We start from the raw sequence: 10,427 nt of genomic DNA, 5'->3' as shown, positions 1-10,427 counted from the left end.
ATGGCAAGATAATAAACCATAAATTCCATTGTTGCATCACTCAAACATAACTTTCTCATACATACGTCCCCATCGCTGTGATAAATCTTCTCAGCATCCAATTGTCCGCAAGTAGGTCATCTTCATCTGATTGTCCTCCACCTATTTACTGCCTTGTCTCGTCTATTTGAGTTTTTCCCGTTTCAATTTTCTTTTGTTCCCTTTTCTATTAAGTTGTTTTGTGACATCTTTGATTTTTATATGCTCTATATGTGTAGGAGGTTTAGCGATTTGGTTTTGTGAATAGGCCGCAGAGATTTGATTCTGTTTCATATTGTAATGTTATGAAGTAGCGAGGAAAATATATTAATATTATTTTTACGCGTCGAAGCAAATCATTAAATCAGCATCAAGCTTCATCGTCATCAGAAATCATCAACATATTCATAATAAAACTAGAATTAGACTAGCTAATAAAAGTAGAATAATTTTAGTATAATTTCATAAAATTTTAATCCCACTATCAAATTCCTTTTATTTAACGAAAGTAACAAAATTCTAATGATACATTTGTGAAATTAATATTTATTTATTTATAGTGTCTATGGTAGTTCAATTGAATAATATTATATTATTTCTATAACATATTTTAACATAACTATGAATAACTATAGCATTTATCATATTATAGAATTTATAGATCAGTCTCCTATAAATTCTATAATAATAACAATCAATCCAAATCATAGGAAAAATTAGGTTCTAAAAATAAAAAAATAGTTTACGTTCAACTTTCACTTACAGTTAGAAACACTGCGTTACGAGAATTTTATATGATACAATAGTTTTAAACTCCAAGAAACTTAATATAGCTATTACTGTTCTGTCCTTTTCTCTTAGTATCTATTTCTCATTTGTGAGAAAGTAAAAAAATCCTCCGATATTTCTAATGCCCAATTTGAATCCTTCAAGGATTCAAATTTAATGTTTCAAACGATTTTGTTAAATGCATTTTGCAGTCACCATACCATTTATAAAGCGGACGTTCTAATCCAATCACAAATTTGTGAGAAAGTCCCAAAATTTTCCAATATTTGTAATGCCTCTGAAGGATTCAAATTTAAATTTAGTAAAAGACTTTGTAAAAGCATTTTGCAGTCACCATACCATTTATAAAGCGGACGCTCTAATCCAATCACAAATTTGTGAGAAAGTACCAAAAATTTTTGATATATCTAATGCCTTTGAAAGATTGAAATTTAAATTTAGTAAAAGTGATTTTGTAAAATGCATTTTGCAGTCACCATACCATTAATAAAGCGGACGCTCTAATCCAATCACAAACTATCTGACAGTGGTCTGCATTGTACTTTAGTGGTCACCTTGGAAGCAATAATCCTCGTAACAAGCGACGCTACAGCCAGTGGTCCAAATTATAGAATATGTGCCTCGGAAATTGTAACAAATTTGATAACGTTATTAATAGTTGTATTTACTGTAATGTACTTTTATATGTTTATGTGTTTTATTGTATAGAAAATAGAATAAAAGAGAATAAAATAATTCTAATATATTACTACACTAGTGGTTCTCTCCATCTTCGTGATGATGCTTATAACTTTATAATTTTTATGTACATTGACATAATATTGTTACTCAGAAATAATGTTCTTTTCGGCAAAATATACATAAATTTCAGATTTCAGAAATTTTTGGGGAATGGTACCGTAGTTTTCTCATAACAATTTTTTTCTCTTCCTCTGTGTAATATATTGTAATATAGATATTCACCGAAGCCGTCAATATTCTCGTATGTATATGAACACCCCAGCATCGACAGAGAAAGTATCCTCACACCCTGGAAACTAAGTAGTCTCAGACAGTGCGGTGTCAGAGAAGCTTTAGAGACTACATTATGGAGTTTTTCAAGAAGAGTAGGTACATTAAGCTGCTGTGACTGATGTTTTAGATGTCCATATACTACGTTAACCGTTTACCATCAGATGGGCCGTATGCTTATCTGTCACCTTAATGACATAAAAAAATGGAGTGGATTGCCACTGAGTTTAAAATTAAGATAATAGACTAATATTGAATAGCTACAATAGATTTATACAATGTTTACTGTTTTTGCGAATATGGGTTCTATAGAATATATCCTTACGATAATGAAAACAAAGAGAATACACAAATTGGTCAAGTCATAAACAATGTAGATGACACAGATGACACGCCTTCACAATCTGAAGCTGGAGCTATAGCCGTTGAAAGGGCATAGTAGATGTAACGTGACAGTGTAATAAATCTTAATACAGACATTCGTGGCACACTACGAATTGTTGTCTGGGAAATGAATGATTATGTAAAAAGCTTTTGTTTGGTCGACGCTGATACATGTTGTATCCTGCGGATTCATAACTGCGAAAGTCAATTTTCAGTTCGGGAAAGATTTTTATGGAATATGAACTAAGTGAGCACTCATATTCTATGTATAACCAAATACTGGTGATATTGAATGAGTGCTAATAGAATAATTGCTCTGATTTGAATGCGACTGATTCATCTAATTACTGGGATACAGCAACAGTTTAAAATTAAAAGAAATTAGTAATTTTAAAGAGTAATTCAGTGGAGTATAGTACAATTAAGTTAATTTGATAAGAATTAATAAAAATAAACTTATGTCAGTATTTATTTCTATTCCAAACAACTACGAACATCTAACAAAGAATAAATATTGCAAATCTATTGTTGCTGTTAAAAAAGATATATAGAAAGATGCCCTAGAGACAAAAACCTATGTGCACCAATTTTTATTACTAATTGAGTCTTAGCTGAAAGTAACTCTAAAGGAAATACAGCTATCAAACCAAAAATTAATTCGAGAGACTGCGATAGGCTCGCCCCTTGCCTGCTAGATTGAAATAATAGCAAAATATGGTTTTGTTAAGTGATGCTGGACTATACCCAGAAAAATATTTATCAAATGACGTCTGATTATCATAAAGTCTTCTATTGACTATAGATACCGTTTACCATCGGATGGATGCTCGTTTGCCAGCATCGTGGTATAAAAGAAAAAAAAACTGAAGTCTAAGCAGACGATATATTTTTTATACTTAGATTTATTTTACCAAATTAGCAAATTAGATGTTACAAACATGTTAAATACTAAAATATGCTAAATACAGAGTCGTGAAAATAGCTCTCCTCTCATTACATGAGTCACGGGAACTTAGTAAGTAGAGGGTATATATAGGGAGGGGACCCATTTCATTTGGTATTAGACTTGATGGCCAGGATTTCTTGCCTTGAAATTTTCTCGTCAGACATAATTAATAGGGCGACTTGCTTATTAGTATGCTTCATTGGGTCGACCCAATATCAGGACCCCTGGCTCATCCGACTGGCAGGGATTTGCTGAATGTCCAAATTGGAATTTTAGAGAAATTCGATCAAGTTTTAGATTATGCTGTTCACTCGCTGTTTGAAATTATATTCTGTTTTGCGGTATTTCGGAATACCTTTTTTTTGTGTAAAAAGGTATTATGATATGTATAATGATTGTAACAGGTGCACGATGCACCTCTTTGTATATTTTGGCTATTATTTTATAAAGAAAAATATATATGTCATTCTTGTTCTGCTTACTTACGTGCTTACTATGCTACTTTTGTACATAATATTATATTATTTCTTCCTAAAACCCGTGTTTGCATCATTAGAATAGAATAGAATAGAAAATCATTTATTCAAATAAACTTAATTTAAGCACTTTTGAATAGTCATAACAATTTGTTTTTTATCTACCAATATATATATATATATAACAGTATATATATATACAGTCGTTCATTCACAATAGGTTTAAATATATTAATTTCTAATGAGAACCATTTTAGATTTCTTTTCAACACTCTGCCGCAGTCCTATTATATTTATGTTATATCTCTTCTTTTCCGATTTAGATAACTAATTTATTAGTGCTAGTTGGTAGTTTGTATTCACACGTTTCTACTTGTAAATGTAAACTTAAAAGGATTATTTAAAAGAGCAACACACAAGTTTCTTGCTCGTTCTTCTTGTAATGAGACAGCTTTTCGAAAGAGCGGTAGATAAAAAAAAAATGGTATGACTATTAAAGTGCTTAAATTAAGTTTATTTGAATAAATGAGTTTCTATTCTATTCTATTCTACATTACATTTTTATTGCATCTAAATAATAGTACACGTATCTATTTAAATATGTAATAAATATAATATCCATAGATAATATATATAAAACGCTATCTATTCCCCAAGCTAAGCAGAGTTTCTGTTATGGGTACTATGAACCTGCCATAAATATTTATATATTTTGTAAATACATACCTAATGTAACATAGAAAACACCCAGATCGTTAGACACAATCATACTCATGAATACAAATGTTTGTACCATGCAAAGAATCGAACACGTGACCTTCGAAAGTGAAGCGGTGTGCTAAACCGCTAGACCATCGAGGTCGTCGATGATATATTATTTAAGAAAACATTTAATTGTTAAGATTATATGTATGTGATGTAAGTGATGTATTGATTTAATAATGAATTCAAATTGCCTTTAGGTTTAATGGCTGGATTTTAATATTGAATGAGTATTTGGCTGAGTCTATATAATCACTAAATGATATATTTGTAACGGATCGGTGAACTGTATGGGTTGCTAAATGATGAAAACACGTAGATTACGATGATAAAATATGTTAATGTGCAGTTTCGAACTATCTAAAAAGCAATGTAACAATAATATGAAGTATATCAAATAACATGATTACATAGTATAAAACAAAGTCGCTATCGCTGTCTATCCGTCCCTATGTATGCTTAAATCTTTAAAACTACGCAACGGATTTTGAAGTAGTTTATTTTAATAGATAGAGTGATTCAAGAGGAAGGTTTATATATATAATACGTGTACACCCGTGTAAAACCGGGGCGAGTAGCTAGTGACATATAAAAGGAACTGTCCTAAAAATATAAATAAAAAAATAATAAAACATCAAAAGACTTTTAACGGTCGGTCGCCAAAAATATTCAACCATTAAATTTTACAAATATTATTATTGTAATTGGATACATACAAAATCTCATAGAACCCTCTAATTTATAGTAGACCCACTTTTTTCTTATCACCCTAAAATTTCAGGGATCCGTTCGATGATCCCAAAAACGGTAATACAGATCGTACGTGAGATGTTTGGGGTCTGATATCTAAATTATGGGCGAGTTTTAAAACAGCTCCCCTCCCGTACCGGGTACTCTGTGATTATGCTGACCTCTCATAAAAATTGTTTTTAACTTTACGGCCACCTACATTTTTTATAAGCGAATCCATTTTATGTGCTTAAAAGGCCGTAATATCAGAACGTAGCGTGTGTACTAATAACTTTAGAGTACCACTTTATCTTATATTCATAAACGAAATACATTTTAAAGAAGCAACGTTAATGAAACAGTCAAATCTACATGTAATAATCTCACAGACTTACAGTATATTTTACTTAGCTATACCATGTGACTACTAGGTAGACCATACAGTAATAATATTCCTGGACACACAGCTCCATCAGTCACAAGCTGATATTATGATGTAAGGATGAATAATGTACTTAGTAAGTAAGCAGTACATAAGGATTGATTATTATAATAAACGAGCCAGTATACTCACTCTTACGTTCTACCCTATCATTTGCCTAACAAGCACCACCCTTATATGGCGACCCTGATACCCTTATAGTGTTATTTTTTAGTAAATACATATATAATAATATAGAAAATACCCAGACAGACACAAACATACTTATGAATAAAAATGTTTCTATCATGCGAGGAATCGAACCAGCGACTATTAGAAATAGGACGACAGCTATAACAAATAGATCACAGAGGTCAAATATATGTATGTAAATATAATATGTCAAGTTACAAATATATTAATCATTCAAAATATTCGCCACATGGTACCTTAATTAAACTTCACTAACATTCGGAGATTCAATTAGTGCCTAATATTGACATTAGACTTAGCGAGACCCGCGCTGTAACCGAAGGATCAACACCTAACATTAGCATAGTTGATTAAAAGGCCTCCCCAGTACGGTTGTTAACTCGTAAATGTCATGCGTACAACATATCATAAATCATCTTACGATTACGGTTCGGTTATCGTACTTTGAACAGGAGCGGTCCAAGTATGCGCCTTGGGGCACTCCTTGAAAAAGTTACTTTAAAGCTTATAGATAAGATGCAATTCAGGTTTGCGCTAGATGGAAATTTAGGCTGCTTTAGTTCGTAGCGTGATCGTGCAAGTGTTGTCAAAATCTAGCAAGTACTGATTCAGCACCTAGGTGTTCGTAGTAAGTTGTGCGAGTTGCGAGTTCCTCTATGATTTATAGTTCAATTACGAACGGCTCATCGGCCGCTACTGATATAGTTAATTAATAAGTAATTGCTCTGTTCTTTGCTTTTCGTTGGGGATTATTGAAAGTGGTCATCAATCAAGATTTATATATGAGACCTCATTTATTATTTTAATATACGTATAGATTTGTTATCGAATATCAAGCTATTGTACTAGTATTTTTGTTATATATAGTTAAGTAATTAATATATACATATGAATTTGCTGTTACGCCCGATTTTAGAATATAACGAATATTTTTTTAATTAAAATATACATATTTTCTAAAATTAAAGTATACTAAGTTATTCCTTATATAATCTGCAAGTGAAACTTACGTTAAAATCGGATCAGCTTCAGAGATTAGCAAGAGTAGACAGACAAAAGTTTCTTTTTATTTAAGTAAGTACCGTAAGTGGCCATGGGCAGGGCACATAGCTTGTAGGACAGATGGCCGTTGGGGCAGTAAAGTCCTCGAGTGGCAACCACGGACCGGAAGACGCAGCGTGGGAAGGCCTCCAGCAAGGTGGACCGACGATCTGGTCAAGATCGCTGGAAGGCATTGGATGCGAGCAGCGCAGGACCGATCGTCGTGGAGATCTTTGGGGGAGGCCTATGTCCAGCAGTGGACGTCTTCCGGGCTGCGATGATGATGATGAAGTACCGTATATACTTTCCTAAGAAAATAGGAAAAATTGTTAATTTGTATTTGCTATGGTAGTATTGATATAGTAGGGATGCTGGCCACGATATCGACACTAGGCAATGCCTCTGACTACCTCATCTTGTGTAACAGTCGTGAATACGTTATATATAAGTAAATAACTCTGGGGGAGGCTTTTGTTCAGCAGTAGACGTCTTCCGGGTTGAAATGATAAAGTAAATAAAAATAATACATCTTAATTGGAGTAAAACGTTCATCGCACATACGAGCAAAAATTTTCAACTATAATTACTATTATAATAAACATAAGAAATAGAAATAATCTTTATTTAAATAAACTCATTACAAGCAAGATAGTTATATTTTGATTCTACCACTCATTCGGAATGCAAATTCATCACAAGAAGAATGAACAAGAAACTTGTGTGTTGTAACTCGACATTCTCTCGTATATTGATAAATAAATAAATAAGTCTGGACAATTAATACAGAACCATCTAGTCCCATGGTCAGCATAGCTTCTGTTATGTGTATTAGACAACTGATATAAATACTTAGATTTTTTTAAAATATATACATAATATATGTACATATAAAACATCCAGTCCGATACAAATAATCATATTCATGAATACAAATGTTTGCACCGTGCGAATGCAATGGAACTCGCGACCATCGGAAGTAAGACGGCAGCTATAACAGCTAGACCACCGAGGCCAAATATATGTATGTAAATATAATATGTCAAGTTACAAGTTACATATATATAATATACATATAAAACACCCAAACCGAAACAAACAATCATATTCATGAATACAAATGTTTGCACCGTGCGACCATCGGAAGTAAAGCATGCTAAACCATCAGAATGGCAAATAAGATTTGGGACTAGATGATCTCAATCTTCAGACATATTTTGCTACATAGTAGTGTTTAAAGACCAGTCATGCAGGCGTACAAACAAGGTCTCCCACCCCTCATGCCTGAAAATCCTCAAGTGCTAAATCGTGTCGTTCGTAGTGGAATAAAGGATGGAAGGGAAGTGAATAACATAATTTGAAAGGTGTTAATCAATCAGTTACATATATATATATATCCTCATGACATATTTTCCAAGTGGGGTAGTCAGATAGAGAAACATTCTTAACTGTCGGCGTGGTAAACAGAACACATGACATGCCCATATTTATTTGTTTACTAGCTATTCCCGCAGTTTCTATATGTTTATAGCCAGCGTGTTATTTTGATGTTAGTATAAGCTACATTATGATAAAGTTTCATTTAATTCCATTCCGTAGTTTCTGCGTAAAAGAGTAACAAACATCCATCCATCCATACTTACAAACTTTTGCGTTTATAATATTAGTATGATTCTTTGTTGCACTATTTAAATGTACAATTGGAGAGCTTAATGCTGTATGGCATTCTCTACCAGCTAATCATTGGGTAAAAATCTTACCTTCTTTTTCCTCTTTTTTTTTTTTCTCTCTACTGTTTTTATTATCCCATTTTTTTTTGTATTATAAATATAGATAGTTATATACATACGTAAATGAATAAGTATATATTTCTTTTTAATTCAAATATAGTAATGTTGTGATTTTGCAAATTATTATGTTTTGTTGATCTTTTTGAGGTTATTTACAATATGTTTAGCAAATAAATTATATTTTAGCTATGTCCCACATTACGTGGGGTCGACTCTCCTAATTTTTCGGCGCTAGGACAATCTGTCCAGGGTTGTCGGGTCGGGAAATTTTTCCGCAGCAATAAGCTTGCTCATACTGGTCCACCAGGTGGCTGGAGGATGTCCTCTGCCTCTTTTGCGTTCAGGTAGTCTTAAGGCTCAAGGTAAAAATCTTACCTAACTTAGGGAAATATGTCAATAGTAATATGCTTACATAATAATACACTTAAATACTTACTATAATAGATACAACATATAAATATAATGTAATATATGCAACAAAGAAATATAAACATTTGTATTTTTGTTTGTTTGTATCTGTCTGGGTCTGGTGGTTGTTTTTACATACATAAATAAAAAAAACTGTATTTAAGTAATTATAGAGTTGTCTAGTACCTATAACACAAGCTCTGCTTAGTTTGGCACTAGATAACGTTATGTGAATTATCTTGAGGTATTATTATTGATAATAATAGATATAGGTAATGTATAAACTAACGTCATATATACATATATTTTTATAGCCAGGATGCAATAAAAAAGCCGGTAGAATACAATATGCTTCCTACCCTCGATGAATAGACTGTGCAGCCAATAATTATTCCAATATGTAAGGGGTGCTTTTGTTTTAACTACCCCCAACTTCTCCCCTCCACTTCAGACCCCTCTTTAGATCCGATGGCCCTTTTCTATAGTGGTATTAGTTAATTGAGTGTTATGTAGTTTGTTTTAACTGCGCGTTCATTGTTTTAACTGTCGTATTATTAAAATAATAGGTGCGTAGTAAGTAACACCGAGGGTGGTTTTGTTTAGTTGTTTAAACTATTCTTTATGTAATTGAAATGGGAAACAAGTTGACGGTCCACCTGATGGAACAGCCCATCTGATGGAATGGCCCACATGGTAATAACCGTCGTCTATATACATAGATAGTAGAAATAGAAATAAACTTTATTCAAATAACCACAGATAATAAAAAATATTGCCCTATCTTTGTATTGTAATTATCGAAAACACCTTATCTTATTAACATTATAAACGCGAAAGTTTGTGAGTATGGATGTATGTATTATTTAATGTAATTCTTTAATAAAATCCGTTCTGGAAAACCTACGACTGGCTACGGAAGGTAGTAGATTAAAATAAATAAATAAATATATAAAATAAGCGATATATGTGGTATATTTCATAGAAAAACAATACAGAAAATATATGTCAAAAATTGTAAATAAAAAACTTGATTCAAAATAAGAAAGAGCTATAAAAGGATGTGAAACAGCGGGCACAGATAGTATATTATATTCTTACATAGTAAAACACGCTTTCATTACTAAAACTAAATATATTGAATAGATAATTGACGGCTTTTCTATATCTCCCTAATATAAATATATTTATAGAAAATCTCGCACGAAGTAATTTGGGCTTCTACTCACCTTTAAACAGGCTAATGAGAACTTATAACACTTATTCAAAGAAACATTCATCAGTTGACATATTTAGTAATAGTTATTGCAAATGTCTCAATAGAATTATAAGTTCTAGTTAAATCAGTACAGGTTTTATATAGGTAGAATTTAAGTTGTTTTTTATGTTTTGTTAATTGTTAATTGTAAGCACAAATTTGTCACATAAATGTCGTAGTTGCCTAT

This window comes from Achroia grisella, unplaced genomic scaffold, assembly GCF_030625045.1.
Source record: "Achroia grisella isolate CSIRO2021 unplaced genomic scaffold, CSIRO_AGI_Agris_v1 utg862, whole genome shotgun sequence".
Lineage (NCBI taxonomy): Eukaryota > Metazoa > Arthropoda > Insecta > Lepidoptera > Pyralidae > Achroia > Achroia grisella.
Note: the sequence above shows the minus strand (reverse complement) of the source record.